Source organism: Piliocolobus tephrosceles, chromosome 7 (assembly GCF_002776525.5).
Source record: "Piliocolobus tephrosceles isolate RC106 chromosome 7, ASM277652v3, whole genome shotgun sequence".
Lineage (NCBI taxonomy): Eukaryota > Metazoa > Chordata > Mammalia > Primates > Cercopithecidae > Piliocolobus > Piliocolobus tephrosceles.
In genome coordinates this window covers 26,490,027-26,507,423 of record NC_045440.1, presented here as the reverse complement: position 1 = coordinate 26,507,423, position 17,397 = coordinate 26,490,027, and positions in this window count along the sequence as shown.

Genomic DNA, 17,397 nt, shown 5'->3' with positions numbered 1-17,397 from the left:
CTGTTGTCTAGGAGGCTTCGGAGTGGAATAAAATTGGCCTTGAATAGGCAAGGTGGTTATAGAACTGAACTGGGGTCCGCTTGCCCCGTGCACAAAGTCCAGAAATCCCCACTGAGGTCGCAGGGATAGAAAGGAAGGCGTTTATTTGCGGGGCGCCAAGCAAGGCAGACCAGGTAGCTATTGCTTGAACCCTGACCTAGGGCTTAATTTCAGGAAAATTCAGGGTTTAATTTCAGGAAAACAAAAGCTACAGGCAAAATTGCAAATCAATACCTGGAGTTTACACGTTGGATTTGGCCTAAATGGGTGAGATGTCTTTAAGTGGGGGCTTTCGGGTCGCAGAGTCAAAGATTATCTGATTTACAATTGGTTAAGGAAGAGAAGCTTTGTTTAAAAATGTGTGCCCAGATGAAAAAAATGTTAACTGGCTCCGGATGTGACTCCTTCCAAGCCCCTCAGGAAGAAATTAGAGCAAAGAATGACGGTCAGAGTTGAGCCCTCAGTTTCCCTGTATCTGAGGTCTACATGTTAGTGGGTCTGTACATACGTGGGGTTCCTTGGTGGGGGGATCCAGGGACATTTGTTAAGATATATCTTGGTTCGTCTAGGGTAACCAAACATCTCTGAATTCCAAATTCCCTTGCCTATAATTTTAGGCTACTATGATCTTCTTATAAAGTTGCATATTTGCCTCTCTGGGCTAGTGAGCTGCTTGGAGCTTCCCTTGAAGGAACTCAGAATTTTCCCTTTTTTCCATGGTTGGGGCAGTAGAGCTCCAGGCATGGGCCCTAAAAAAGGGGGTCCGTGGCTGGGCACAGTGGCTCACACCTGTAATCCCAGCACTTTGGGTGAGGTGGGTAGATCACGAGGTCAGGAGTTTGAGACCAGCCTGGCCAAGATGGTGAAACCTCATCTCTACTAAAAATACAGAAAGTAGCCAGGTGTGGTGGCACGTGCCTGTAATCCCAGCTACTCGGGAGGCTGAGGCAGGAGAATTGTTTGAACCTGGGAGGTAGAGGTTGCAATGAGCCAAGATCATGACATTGCACTCCAGCCTGGGCAACAAGAGCAAAAACTCCCTCAAAAAAAAAAAAAAAAAGAGGGGGTTCGGCAGTCCCTGCTGGTCTCAAGCTTAGTTTGCTTGGAGAGGAGGGGAGGGAGGGAGGGGGAGAGCAGAGGCTTGAAGGTGAAAGTGAGTGTGGCTAAAGGGTGAGCTGGGAAGTGAGCCCCGCAAGGTGGAGGGGGGTTGTTAGAAGGACTGGACAAGGAGCTGGAGGCTGACCACATGGGGAGGTGATGGTCAGACGGAACAAGTTGGATGCAATTTCTTTCCAACATCAGGGAAGAAGAGTAAGAGAAGGATGTTAGATAGCAAAGAAACAGAATGAAGTTCGTGTTTGGGAAGAACGAATCTGGATGGATTTGGGGGGCAGGGATACCCTTTATTTAAATTAGAAAAATTACTTCTGTCCCTTCCATACACATTGTTGGTGAAAAGAGCCACACTCTGTAAAATACTTGAAGAGATTTATTAGCCAAATATGAGTGACCATGGCCTGTGACACAGCCTCCAACAAGAGAAATTCTTATCGTGCATGGGGTTAGCCTCTTTCCACTCTAGGAGTTTCCATATTTCTGGTCAAAGAAAAGCCAGGAAGCCTGGATTTTGGACTCTTCTACCATTTAGCTCTGTATTTTGTCCAAATCATTTAGGTTTCTCTGTTTACCAGTTTTGTTTTGTTTTGTTTTGGGTTTTTTTTTTTTTTTTTTTTTGAGACAGGGTCTGGCTCTGTTGCCCAGGCTGGAGTACAGTGGCACAATCACAGCTCACTGAAGCCTTGACCTCCCAGGCCCAAGCTGTCCTCTCAGCTAAGCTCCCCAAGTAGCTAGGGCCACAGGCATGTGTCACCATGCCTGGTTAATTTTATTTTTTTGTAGAGAAGGAGTCTCACTATGTTGTCCAGGCTGGTCTTGAGCTCCTGGGCTCAAGCAATCCTCCTCCCTTAGTTTCCCAATGTGCTGGGATTGCAGGCATGAACCACAGCACTCAGCCCACTCTTCCTATCTTAACTGAAGACTGGTTAAGTTGAAAATCATATGAAAATGTGAACATGTGTAAAAGTTCCAGGGACTCTATGAGTGAAGATGGTATTGATTTATCTGGGCATGCACAATCCTTAAGATAAGGAAGGAAAGCTAATGCACACAGTGCCTTGTATGGGTAAGGCCTTCATAAGCATCCCCTCATTTAATCCAGTCTCACTGCATCCTTATTTAACCCTGGGAGGAAGGAACCACCTTTAATACGTGATGAACCTAAGGTCCAGAGGCGGAAGTCATTTCCCCAAGTCACACAGCTCACAAGTGGCAGACACAGAATTGTAGCCAGGGGTGATTTGATTCCAAGGCCAGGTTACATCCATATTGGTATGCTGTGGGACCCTTTGTTGGACATAGCTCGCTAACAGTCAAACCTTTAATGGAGGATTCAAGGTTGGCGTATTAGTTTGCTTGGCTACCATCACAAAGTACCACGTACTGGATGGCTTCGACAATAGATACTTATCCTTGCACAGCTCTGGAGACTGGAAGTCCAAGGCCAATGAGCCATCAGGGTTGGTTTCTCCTGAGGCCTCTCCTTGGCTTGGAGATGGCCATCTCCTCCCTGTGTCCTTACGTGGTTGTGCATGTCTATGTCATAATCTTCCTATAAGGACACCAGTCATACTGGATTAGGGCCCACCCTAATACATTTATTTAACCTCAATTACCTCTTTAAGAACCCCGTGTTCAAGCACAATCCCATTCTGAGGAACTAAAGGTCAGGGCTTAAACACATGAATTTCAGGGAGACACAACTTGGCCCATAACACTAGATAAATTTAATTTCTTGCTTCAGTCAATTTTAGTTGATTAAACTCTTCTCATTGGCTACCTAAAATGGGGGACCACTTTGCAATTGCATACTACATTGGCTTTACAATGGCTTTTCAGATTGGAAGCACCTTACCATTTTGAGCCTCATTTAACAATGCAGTGAGGCAGATAGAAGAGATGTTATTGATCTTCCAAAGAAACCAAGGCTTAGAGATTTTATATGACTCATTGATGGACAGATTAAGTTGGGTGTACTTTTTGTTCCCTTGGCAACAAAAATTGAAACCTGGTATTTGTACATGTTGGTAAAAAATATTGAAACAGTCGGCACAATGCTGTCCCAAAGACCTTAGACGAATTATAAAAGATGCAGTGAAAGAATAATGGTTTTAAATTTTAGGAAACTAAATTCTCTGTAATTATACTCCAAAGAATTTTCAGGTTGTATGCTCTTTCCCTACTGTGCCCATATTTTTACATAGTTGCAATTATTGTATATATCCTCTTGTAGTCCATTTCCACTGCATTTTTTAAATTTTGAGATAATTGTGATTGACAGGCAGTTGTAAATAATACAGAAAGATCCCATGCTCCCTTTACTTAGTTTCCCCCAATGGTCACATTTTATGAAACTGCAATATTACAGTGCAATATTAGAAGTGCAATATTACAACCAGAATATTGACATTGAAATAGTCCAGATACAGAACATTTCCATCACTACAAGGATCCCTCATGTACCCCTTTTATAACCACCCCCATCCTCACTAATCTCCATTTCTATAGTTTTTATGATTTCAAGAATATTATATAAATAGAACCACACAGTACGTAAACCTTTGAGTTAGCTTCTTCCACTTAGCATCATGCTCTGATGATTTATCGAGATTGTTATTGATATCTATCAATTGTTATTAATAGTTTGTTCCTTTTCATTGTTGAGTAGAATTCCATTGTGTAGATGTACCATAGTGTGTTTAACCATTCGCCTGCTGAAAGACATCTGAGTTGTTTGAAATTTTGTGCTGTTACAAATAAAGCTGCTTATAAACATTGTGTGCAAATTTTTGTACACACATAAGTTTCATTTCCCTGGGGTAAGTGCCCAGGAATGTAGTTGTTGAGTTGTATGGTGGTTGTGTGTTTAGTTTTTTAAGAAACTACCAAGCTGTCGGCTAGAATAGCTGTGTTACTTTACATTCCCACCAGTAATGTATGAATGATCCAATTTCTCTACATCCTTGTTAGCATTTGGTATTGTGACTATTATTTTTAAGTCATTCTCATAGGTATGTAGGGATATCTCACTGTGGTTTTAGTTTGCATTTCCCTAATGACTAATGTTGATGAACATCTTTTCATGTGCATATTTGTCATGTGTATATCCTCTTCAGTGAAATGTCTTTTTATGTCTTTTACCCATTTTCTAATTGGATTGCTTGGTTTTTACTGTTGAGTTTTAAGAATTCTTTATGTATTCTAGTTACTAGTTCTTTGTTGGCTATAAATGGTTTGCAAACATTTTCTCCCATCCTTTTAATGGGATCTTTTGCAGAGTGCAAGTTTTACATTTTGATGAAGTTCAATTTACAATTTTTGTAAATGGATTGTGATTTTGGTGTCAAGCCTAAAATCTTTGTCTAGATCCTGATGATTTTCTTATATTTTTCTAAAAGTTTAATAATTTTGTGTCTTATATTTAAGTCTGTGATCCACTTTAAATAAACTTTGTATGAAATGTGAGGCTTTGGTCAAGGTTTTTTTTTTTTTTTTTTTTTTTTTTTGTAAACCTATGGTTGTCCAATTGCTCCAGCACCATTTGTTGAAAAAGCTGTCCTTTCTCCATTAGATTGCTTTTGCACTTTTGTCAAAAAATAATTGGGCCTATGTGGGTTTATTTCTGAGTTCTCTATTCTGTTTCAGTCATCTGTGTGTATTCCTCCACCAATACCACACAGTCTTGATTACAGTTGCTGAATAATAATCTGACTCCTTCAAATTTATTCTTTTTTTTTCAAAATTGTTTTAGCTGTTTTTGTTCCTTTGCCTTTTATATAAATTTTAGATTGTTCTCTAAAAAAGTCTTACTGGGATTTTAATAGGAAGTACATTAAACCTGCATATTAATTTGGGGATAATTGATAATTTCATTATGTTGGGTCTTCCAATCCACAAACATGGTATTCTTGGATTATTGGTATGTATCTTCATTTATTTAGATCTTTGATTTCTTTTTTCAGCATTTTGGAATTTTCACCATATAAAACCTGAATGTGTTTTGTTAAATTTCTACCTAAGCATTTCCTTTTTTTTATTTTTGAGTGATTGCAATGGTATTGTAATTTAAATTTTTGTGATGCTGTGTTTATTGATTGCCATGGACAGAAGGAATAGAAAGAGGTAGACAGAAGGGGCAGCCAGTTGGAGAGAGCTAAGCTACAACTGTACATTGAGCATATGGGCAGAGTTCTGGTGGTGCCAATCCTGGAGGCAGGTTAGTGTGGGCTCTATAGCCCTAGGACATACTTTTCCCTTGATTTCCTCAGGTGCTCCTCATCCAGGTCTTGTATGAACTCCGTGTCTATGAGGTGGACAAGGATGCTGAAGGAACGTGACTGGCCTGTCCCAAGCTGTGGTGGCCAGTCCTTGGTGTTCTCTATCAGCCACTGCTTGATGGCATCTGGGACCAGCAGTTGGAGCAGCTGTCCATTCTGCTGTGGTGCACTGCCAGCAGGTGGGGGTGACCTGAAGGGCCAGGCTGTCTTGTTGAGGAAGGTGCTGGGTGCAAGCATGAACTGCAGGGGGTTTGTGGCAGGAGCCAGAACCTCCTGTGGTTTGCTGTGAACTGGCTGAGACCTGCTGAGACCCAGCTGAAGCACTTTATGCAGGCTCAGATCATTTGCCTCCAGGAGTGAGCCAGGAAATGGAGAAGGGCACATTGAGGTCCTTGCACCCTTGCAGCTGGAAGCCTCAAGGTGCTGACCTCTCCAGCAGTGCTTTGAAGAAATCCATGATGCCAGCCCCTGCTTAGCCCACAGGGGAGCTGCTTGGCATCAGGCTCCAGGTTGCCACATCAGGATTGGCTACCATGTTCTTAAACTATTTTAGATTTGCTGAAGTTTGTTTTATGGCCCATGATATGATCTATCTTGGTATATGTTCCATGGGCACATGAAAAGAATGTGTATTCTATTGAATATAGTGTTCTACAAATGTTAGATCCTGTATTGTCTGATATTTCTATCTCCTTCCCGATTTTCTGTGTAGTTCTATCAATTTTTGAGAGAAGAGTGTAATTATGAATTTATCTATTTCGATTTTCAGTTTTTGCTTCATACATTTTGAAGCTCTGTTTGGTGCATTCACATTCAAGGTGCTATGTCTTCTTGGTAGATTGACACTTATTATGTAATGTTTCTTTCTGTATCTAATAATTTTCTTGCTCTAAAACCTATTTTATCTGACATTAATACAGCAAAATCATGCTTTCTTTTGATTAATATTTGTATCATATACTGTTTTTCATCTTTTTACTTTCAACCTGCTTACATTATTATATGTATGTAGATGGATAGTTTTTTTTTTTTTTTTTTTTTTTTTTTTTTTTTTTTGAGACGTAGTCTCACTCTGTCTCCCAGGCTGGAGTGCAGTGGTGTGATCTTGGCTCACTGCAACCTCTGCCTCTTGGGTTCAAGCAATTCTCCCTGCCTCAGCCTCCTGAATAACTGGGATTACAGGGGCCTGCCACCATGCCCGGCTAATTTTCGTATTTTTAGTAGACCCAGGGTTTCACCATTACATCGTTATATTTGATGTGAGTATCCTGTAGACATCATATAATTGGATCATTTTTTTAAATTAACTCTGACAATCCCTGTCTTTTTATTGGTGTATGTAGATCATTTATATTTAATGTAATTATTGCACTAATTAGGGCTTACATCTTTCCTTTTATTTTTTGTTTTCTGTTCTGTTTTTGGTTTCTCTGTTATTTTTTCCTTCCTTCATGTGGGTCACTTGAACATTTTTTAGAATTTCATTTTGATTTAGCTATATCATTTGGAGTATATTTATATCATTTCTTTAGTGATTGCTTAACTATTATATTGTATATATACAACTTACCACAGTCTTTTGCCATTCACATTTTACCAGTTCATGAATTGTAGAAATGATCTCCCTTTATAGTCCTTTACCCTCTCTGTTTACAATATAATTCTTTAATATTTCCTTTACATACATGTAGAACCACAGCAGATGGTGGTTTTTTTTTTGAGATGGAGTCTTGCTCTATCGCCCAGGCTGAAATGATGTTATTTTTGCTTCAACCCCATTGAATGTAATTTAGAAAACTTAAGTAAAGTCTATTATATTTAACACTATTTTTGTTTATCATGTTCTTTACTTCCTGATGTTCTAAAGTTTAAGTTGTTTCCTTTCTGTCTAGAGAACTTCATTTAGCTATGAGAAATCCCTTGTAATTTGAATTGTTTCTCATTAAAGTAAGGTGTCATATTTTTCTTGTTGCTTTCAAGATTTTAAGTTCTTAGAAATTTGGCTATGATACTCCTTGGTGAGGATTCTTCTGAGTTTATCCTATTTGGGGTTTCTTAGGTTCTTGAATCTGTAGGCCGTCTTTTGCCAAATTTGGAAAGTTTTCAGCTATTATTTCTTCAAGTAGTTTTTTAATCCAATCCTTTTTCTCTTCTCCTTCGGAGACCCCAGTGATACAAATGGTTAATTTGTTTTAGTACCAGAGGTTCCTGAGGCTCTGTTCATTTTTATTTTCAGTTGAATTTCTCTTTGTTGTTCAGACTGGGTAGCTTCTATTGTCCTGTCTTCAAGTTCACAGATTCTTTCCTCTGTCCCCTCTCTTCTGTTGTTGAGCCCATCTATTGAGTTTTAAATTTGGTTATTTCATTTTCAGTTCTAAAAGTTTTGTTTTTATTCTTCTTTATATCTCCTATTTTTTGCTGAGATTTTCTATATTTTCATTTTTCTAATGTGTATTCATAATCACTAGTTGAATCATTTTCACCATGATTGTTTCAAAATCTTTTTTTTTTTTTTTTTTTTGAGACGGAGTCTCACTCTGTCGCCCTGGAGTGCAGTGGCCGATCTCAGCTCACTGCAAGCTCTGCCTCCTGGGTTTAGGCCATTCTCCTGCCTCAGCCTCCCGAGTAGCTGGGACTACAGGCGCCTGCCACCTCACCCGGCTAGTTTTTATGTAGTTTTTTTTTTAGTAGAGACGGGGTTTCACCGTGTTAGCCAGGATGGTCTCGATCTCCTGACCTCGTGATCTGCCCATCTCGGCCTCCCAAAGTGCTGGGATTACAGGCTTGAGCCACCGTGCCCGGCCAGTTTCAAAATCTTTGTCAGGTAATTGTAACATCCCTGTTATCTCAGCGTTGTCATCTATTTTCTTTTTAAAGTCAGTTTGAGATCTTCATGGTTCTTGGTGTGATGAATGGCTTTTTTAGCTGAAAGCTGGACATTTTGGATATTATGTTATGAGACTCTGAATTTTTGTAAACTTTCTGTTTTAGCTGGCTTTGTCTGATACCCCCATAGCAGAAGAAGGGAGGATACTGTGTTGCTATTGCCAGGTGAAGGTAAAGGTCCAGGTTCCTCTCTCAGCCTCTGTTGATACCTCAGTGGGGAGTGGAAGGGGTTCCTCGTTACTGCTGGATAGATGTAAGAATTACTAAGCTTCCACTAATGCCAACTTGACTGGGAGGGGATTGAGTAGCCTGTTGTTGCTCCTCACGTAGTCACCACTAATACTTTTTATTTTCTGGGGGAGGGGAAGCTGGTTTTGTTACTGCTGCTTGGTGGTGAAAGACGACTTTTCATCAGGCAACCTCTGACACCACCCCACGGGGATGAGGAAAGGCTACCTCATGACTACCCCAGGTGGGGACAGAAGTCTAGGCTCCCCATGTGGTCTCCACTGACACTACAGGGAGGTGGTGGTGATAAAAAATCATTGTCACCTGGAAGGTGCTTAAAATCTTGATCTGTCCTCAGCTTTCTCTGACACCATCTGGTTTGGAGGGCATTGGGGGCACGTTGTGGTAGCTTGATGAGCTCTCCACTTGGCCCTTGCTGTCATGGGTGCGGTTGGGGTCATAGTTTCTTTCTTTGGTGTTTGACTGGAGTAGAGTGGTTACTGTCTTCTTGGCTATCCCGTTCCTGTCGTTTTGCCCCAGAGCAGGCTTTGGTTGGGGCTTTCTTGGTTGACATCCATTTGTGTTTCTGGGTTGGCAGCTTCTTCAGTCCCAAGTCAGCAATGTGTGGAGCAAAAAAAACCAGGGAGCTCACCACCAGGTTACTTGGAAACCACAGTCCCTACCTAGTTCGTCTTCTTTTCTCCACCTCCTAGTGTCTTCTGTTTATTTTACCCTCACTGTCCAGAGTTCAATGGTACCTAGCAGAGGGATAAGGAAAAGTGTGTCTACTCTATCAGCACAGAAGTAGAGGTGCCCACTGCACATTATATCACATAATAGTTTATCTCTCCATGTGTCTTCATAACCTGAACTTATCTATTCCCTAATTTTCAGTTCTGATTATACTTATTTCACTGTAATTGTTTCAATATACTAAACTAAGGCATTACATATTACAGTAGTCCCCCCTTATCTTCAGTTTTGGTCTTTGTGGTTTCAGTTATTCATAGTCAACTTCAGTCTGAAAGCATAAGTGGAAAATTCTAGAAATAATTCACAAGTTTTAAGTTGCACACTGTTCTGAGTAGCATGATGAAATCCATGCCATCCTGCTCTACCCCTTCTTCCTCACAGAAAGAAGGGTGACTATCGTACAATAAGAGAGTTTGAGAGGGGGAGAAGAGATAGGGACCACATTAATATAAATTTTATTACAGTATATCGTTATAATTGTCTTATTTTATTAGTAGTATTGTTTATCTCTTACTGTGCCTAATTTATAAATTAAATGTTATCACAGATGTGTGTATATAGGAAAAAAGTAGAATATATGAGGGTTTGGTGCTATCTGCAGTTTCAGGCACCCGCTAGAGGTCTTAGCATGTATCCCCTACAGATAAGGGGGACTGCTGTAATGAAAACTTAGTTATAACATAGTTATGGTTCTAAAGAATCCTTTTCAACTTCAGATTTATAATGGTCTGAGGAGCTGAGATAAGTTAATTCTGTTCTGGGGACTGACCCTGGATGTTACAAAAGCTGAAGTCTGTCCAGTGTGAATTTCCATACGGACTTCTCAAATAATTCTTTACATTTTATACATTTTAAAAGCATTTTTATATCCCATCTCGCCTCTCTTTGTATATGCTTTCTTTAGCATGAAAGTTTCTTTCTTACAATTGGGTTAAAGTTTCTCCTGCCACCTGTCCCTGGCAGTCGCCTTTTCCTGCTGGGCTGCCGTGTGGGTCTGCGTCTGTGTCCTGTTGCGCCCACTGTTCCTGCTTTGTCATTTCTGTAAGTCACATTTCTCCTTCTAGACTTCATGCCCCTTCAAGGTAGAGACAACTGTGCCCTATTTGTCTCCCTGTGCCCCATATATATTACTGGTTAAACATAGACATAACCTGATTTTTTTTTCTTTTTAGATGGATTCTCACTCTGGCAGCCAGGCTGGAGTGCAGTATGCGCTCTCGGCTCACTGCGACCTCTGTCTCCCAGGTTCAAGCAATTCTTCTGCCTCAGCCTCCCAAGTAGCTGGGATTACAGGCACCCGCCACCATGCCTGGCAAATTTTTGTATTTTTAGTAGAGATGGGGTTTCGCCATGTTGGTCAGGCTGGTCTTGAACTCCTGACTTCAGGTGATCCACCTGCCTCGGCCTCCCAAAGTGCTGAGATTACAAGTGTGAGCCACTACTCCCGGCCTAACCTGATATATGAACAAATTAATTATTTTATTTGACTGCCCCCCATATCTCACGGGTTGTGAGGTATATGGCTTTCTCTTCCAAGGGGGTGCCTACACACTCCTTATTATTTACATATCTATTTGACTTTGGGGAAATGTGGTAGAGTTCAAGGGGCAGGACATTAGGAGTCAGGTTTGTGTTCTAGTTCTCGCTTTGTGTCTTACTGTAACCTCAAGTCCTTCAACTTCTTGGAACCTCACTTGCCTCATCTATAAAATGGGAACAATAACACTCAACCCTCAGGATTGTTCAGAGGGTTAAGTGGTATATCATTTATTCCTTTCTGCCTGTTCACTTTTAAACCTTCACACTGAATACTTTGCCATCACTTGGGAGATTTCTCGAAGACTTTAAAAAAACTAATTCTTTATTCATTTCTTCCACTTTCCCCCAAACTCCCCAGAGAGGAGATGGTGAGATTTGGGGCTCCTAAATAGCCCCCATGAGGTTCCTGAGCCTTGACAGATAAGGCAGAGTCTTTCTGTATATTCCCAGAGGGCAGAGATGACAATAGGCTCTATTCACAATGCTACTGTCAAAACGGTGTGTTGTGAAATGAATTTCCTTGTTACTCTAAGAGGAAGAACAGTGTCTCTCCTTGACTTTCTAAGTGTCCCCTTCCCTATTCCGACATCCTTGCCAAGTGTATCAACACATTTTTTTACAGTGGAAAACAGGATGTCTTCTCTTTAGAGGATTTGATTCCCAGCTTGGTGCTAACCAGTTGCATGTCATCCTGATAAATGGGTTACTTTTTATTTTATTAGCAAAATGCAAGTGAGATCAATTCTTTGCTCTAAGACTGTCTATTGGATTTTAAGTTGTTTGACCTTGAGCATAGCTCTGGCTGAATGAAATAGGCTCGAGATGTAAAAATCCACATACCCGCTGCCTCTGCGCTGTCTCAGGAGAGAAGCTGTAATTCATATCCACAGGCAGATCAATACTCCTGTGTCTACAGCCGCAGGCAATGTTTCTGCAACATGGTACCCACAGTGCTTATACATGGGGAAGTCTGGTTATTGCCACTGTCTCTTTGGCTAGTTGAGGATTGTAAAGCTGTATACTTTCAAAACAGTCCTGGATGTGTTCTGATGCTGAAGGTGTGATGACATATTAGTGTTCCGTGACTGCTGCAACAAATTATCATAAACTTGGTGGCTTAACACTACAGAAGTTTATCCTTTGACAGTTCTGGAGGCCAGAGGTCTGAGATCCAGTGACCTGCAGTCCCTGTGGGGGCGTTAAGGGAGAACCCCTTCCCTGCCTCTTCCATCGTCTTCTCCTGGCATTCCTGGGCCTAAGGGTGCATCGCTCCACTCTCTACCTCTTCACATTGCCTCCTCTCCTGTGTGTGGGTGTCTTCTCTTCTGTCTCAAATCTCCCTCACCTCTCTCTTACAAGGACATTTGTCACTGAATTTAGGGCTGACCTGGATAATCCTTCTCTCAAGAACTTTAACTCAATCACATCTGTAAAAAGCCTTTTCCAAATAAGGTCACATCCACAGGTTCCAGAGATTTGATGTGGATATCATTTTTGGGGAGGGTGCCTTTTGGTCTACTACTAGAGGAATAAGAATTACTTCTAATGGGATGACTTGTAGATATGTTCTCTCTAGTTCCATGCCTTGATGTTTGGAAACACAGAAAGATTTTTGTAGACTGGCATATTAGATGATTCTAGGGAACAATATAGAAATGGTTATGTGCCTAATGGGTGCCATAATTCTGATTATTTAATTCCAATAATGAAATCTCACTGATTTTAGATATTTTGCAGTGGATGTGATTTCTAAGACTCAGATCTGCAAAAACAAAACCCTTAATTGTGTCCCTATAATTTCTATCTCAAGCTTCATTTGCTTAAGTAAAAAAAAAAAAAAAAAAGTGAGTAAAAAAAGTCACTTTTTTTTTTTTTTTTTTGAGTGGGGGACAGAATTCACTCTGTTGCCCAGGCTGGAGTACAGTGGCGTGATCTCAGCTCAATGCAACCTCCGCCTCCTGAGTTCAAGCGATTCTTCTGCTTCAGCCTCCCAAGTAGCTGGGATTACAGGCATGCACCACCACCAGCTAATTTTTGTATTTCTAGTAGAGACGGGGTTTCACCATGTTGCCCACGCTAGTCTCGAACTCCTGATGTCAGGTGATCCACCTGCCTCAGCCTTCCAAAATGCTGGGATTACAGGTGTGAGCCACTGTGCCTGGCCTCAAGTCACTTTTAAGCAGTCTTCAATAATTCCAGTCCTGGGGCGGGCGTGGTGGCTCACGCCTGAAATCCCAGCACTTTGGGAGGCCAAGGCTGTCGGATCACAAGGTCAGGAGATCGAGACTGTCCTGGCTAATATGGTGAAACCCCATCTCTACTAAAAATATGAAAAATTAGCTGGATGTGGTGGCAGGCGCCTGTAATCCCAGCTACTCAGGAGGCTGAGGCAGGGGAATTGCTTGAACCTAGGAGGCGGAGGTTGCAGTGAGCTGAGATCACGTCACTGCACTCCAGCCTGGGCAACAGAGTGAGATTCCGTCTCAAAAAAAAAAAAATTTTTTTTTTTTTTTTTTAGGTTTAGGGTCAGAGATTTCCCCTATGCCTCAACCTTTTCATGGAGTTCTAAGCTCCCAGTTTAAGTGGACTGCATAGTGCAATGGTTACAAGTGAGCCCTCCAACCTACATGGCTTGCATTGAAAACCACCTCCTCTACTTTTTACTTCCTAATGGGTGATCTTAGCATTGCAGGTTGCCTTCTTAGGAAGCAGAATATGAAATGCAGCATGTTGGCTAAGGAGTGTCCTTGGGATCAGCTCCTGCAGAAGAAGCAGGAAGGCATCCAACTGTGATGCAGGTCCAGTGGCAGCCTTGACCCACCCCACGGGAGCTCTGGAGTTAGGATGACCCTTCAGAGTTGTCCCACATTGGGTTGCCCTGAGAACTGATGTGATCTTGGCAAGGCAGCTCTCTGCCTTGAGGCAATCCCTTAAGGGACTGACAGCTGGAGGCCATCTGCTCATAGCCCCTGGCAGCAGTGGATCTGGGTGGTGCATCCCTGTGTCCATTACACTGTACTGTCATGCTGTTTGGATTCACTTCTTCATCTTATGTTCTGGGAGCAGCGACTCCAGGATTTTTGTAAAACAGGCCCGTGCCCCTGTTCTTCCCGGGGGAAATGTGGAAGAGGAGGGTTTGTGGGATGAGCTGCAGTGCTCACTTCTGCAGCTGGTCTCCTGGCTACCCGAGGACTCATCTCCCTCTTCCAGTCTCCATTCAGGATCTCTTTCCGCCTCGGCTAGCACCTTTGCTGGTCCCAGTGGCTAACGTGGCCTAACACAGGCTGTCACCCCCTGCTCAGGCTGACACTCCTGCCATTCCTGGTCCATTTGCTGTCAAACTGGATAAAGGAGTGCCGAGAGGTGACCAAGTGGACCCGTCCTACCCCCATTTTGTCACAGCAGCCCTACCTCCTCCTGATGACCCGGGTCAATTGGCCCTGCTGGGTTGGTATCCCTCCTTGTTGCCTGCTGGTCCCTTGGCACGAGATGCTAAAGTACCCAGGAGGCTGTCACAGCTTAAACTTCAATGGAAGTTGCTGTGTCCACTGGAAGAAGGGTTCTCCATCTGGGAACCATGAGTTGCAGAGCCCAGAGCTGTGATAACAGAAAACATAAGTTCCCCATTGGCCGCTGAGAGGGATGGCACACGGGATACCCCTTGGCTCCAGGTCATGAATCCTTCCCTTCTGGTCTAGCACCATATAACAGTTTCCATTCAAAATGGAAATGCACTGGGGTACCCATCATCTGAAAGGATTACTGTCAAGCTTTGATGTCTTAGTTGTTATTGATCCTGGAGCTATTCCCAGCCCTGTGTGATCCTGGCCTCTGTTCCCTCTAATCCTCTCAGTGGGTCTTCCCCTAGCCCTGGATAGTTTTATCACAGGTGTGTATTGACTAATGCGTGCTCAACACTGAAATCCAGAGTTCTCCTGCTGTGCAGTTCTCCTTCAAACTCCAGCCGCCTTGGTCCCTCCAAAGTCTGGGATTTATCTCCCCAGCTTAAGGGGTTTACCAGGTTCCTTCTGTTGCCATGCGACTCTCTCCTGGACACCCTCCCCAGGCCTTGCCTGAGGCCATCACAGGCTGGCTCTGTTTGCTTCTCATCTCTCAGGAATCAAGTCCTGCACCATTTTACTGCCAGTCTCCTGAAAACCACTTCCCATATATTTTGTCCAGTCGTTGATTCTTTCAGCATAGAGGGTAAATCCCTGTGGAAGCAGCATTTGTGCTGGGGCTTTTGAAACCTGAAGGTAATTTTCTTTTTTTCCTCCTTCAGTTTCTCCTTGACCTCTTTCCTTTTGGGGCAAAGAGGAACTTTGGCCTGGAACTTCCTGGCCTGAAAAGCAAAGGGTCACCGGTTGAAGTAACGACAGGAAAAGCAAAATCAAAAATACGTATTCCTTCACAATGTCCCTTTCGTTCTGCCAACGTTGCAAGTCATACCATTTCTTTCACCCTGATCAAGTTTTATTGTCTTGACTGAGGAAGAAACACAGAAGGTTCTGTTGGTGTCTGAAGTTTATTCTTGATTTTCTTTTGTGGGAAATTGCCCACCTAAGCACATGAGTCCTCTGAGAAGCAAAAGTGCCCCATTTCAGAAACTTTAAAAGCAGCTTAAGCCAAGTCCAGTGTGCCCCACAGCTTTCTCCCCACGGTGGCTAAGATCCATTTCTGCTCGCTTTAATGTTGATGGACTTTGCTTTCGCTGGTGCATCTGGTTCTCTAAAGCCAAGCCTCCATCTCTGCACTAGCGCAGGTTCTGGGCCGACACGCCTTGCTGGTTGCGGGGGTGGTGGCAGGGAGAGAAACATGGCCTCTCCCTGCAGGGTCCCCATAAATCCTGTTCTCTGTGGGCACCCTGGGGAAAGTGGAGGCGAGAACTCGGGGATTTAGACCCCCTTCAGCATCTAGCTCTGTAGTGTCTGACTTAGGAAGGAAGGTCTCAGCTGCTCTAAATTAACTTTGGAGGCGTGTGGGGACTTGGGTTAAGTGGTCTCCACTGAGGTACGCTGAATATTTATTGCGGTTGATCTCCAAATGGCAAAATGTTAACATTGAACATTCAGCTGAAGCTGAATTGAAGGCCAGTTATCACCATCAAAGGAAAAACAGGTACAAGAATGAATCTGACATTTTATTAAGAACTAAATTTGTTACTGTTACTTACAGTGGAAAACACACATTTACTGTGTATGGCCTCCAACACAGCCATATAAAAAGTCTTGGCATCTTGGTTAGACATGTATATACTTTCTACACAATTACAATTGTGTATAACATAATTTGGCTTTTGAGAGTACATTTTTAAAAATTCAACAAGTATGAATAAGACTGTATAGGATTCAGCACTGTCTAATTCAGGTAAAACAGTACCTAATTTAGGTACAACAGTAAAAATTAAAAATGAGTAATCCAGCTTGTAGTGATATTTCTATTTCATCCTTTTATACTGTGATCACCCAGGGCTACTTTTTTGGATGGTGAAATTTTAAAGCAAGCTCACCTCAGTACCCAGGTATCTCCTGATATAAAGACAATGAAAAACAAAAACATGATAAATACTATCAGTGTGATTAATGGCTTAGTTTATTAGCTGTTTTAATAAAATACAACTTTACAGTGAAAATAATATACTGGAAGTAGCTTTTTATTTTTTGAGATGGAGTCTTGCCCTGTTGCCAGGCTGGAGTATGGTGGTGTGATCTCAGCTCATTGCAACCTCTGCTTCCTGGGTTCAAGCGATTCTCCTGCCTCAGCCTCCCAAGTAGCTGGGATTATAGGCACACACCACCATGCCTAGAATTTTTGTATTTTTAGTGGATACAGGGTTTCACCATGTTGGCCAGGATGGTCTCAATCTCTTGACCTCACGATCTGCCCGCCTTGGCCTCCCAAAGTGCTGGGATTACAGGGATGGGCCATCATGCCTGGCTGGAAGTAGCTTTTAAAAAGCATTTTTAATGGTATGCTTACAAAATGACAGATGTAGGTGAAAAAAAAATTTTCAGCAATGACAATATAATGAACTAGTCTCCTGGGAGCAAAGCTGAACACTACAGAGACAGGCTGGCTGCTTAAAGTCAAATTAGTTTCTTAATACCATGGAAATCCTACTTGGAAATTGTACCAAGGTGGTTTCTAAGTATCACTGGTCTTAGTTTAATAATGTAAAAATTTCACCTTATCAGCTCTTTTAAAGTTTCTGAGAAAAATTCCTTTGGTTCTAATGACATTGACTCTAGTACTACCTCCCCTTTCTGACAGACCTTCCTTCTCAAGGAAGGTCTTATTGTATCACCCAATGTAAAATCACACAGTTCTTTTATCCAATAATTGTCATGGAGGAAGTTGTCATCTTCCTCACTAGTAAAAGGCTCCTCCCAGGAATGTTGGGGAAATCTTGGTGTTCATTCTGAGAAACCGCATCGAGGGTAAGTAAATTCAGGGGCCCACAATACCAGTATGTTTCATGTCAATACAGGAGTTTTTTTGGTCACTTTGTCAGCTGGGGACCTCTGGCTGGCAATACCCCTACCTGGGCCTTGCTGGGGCA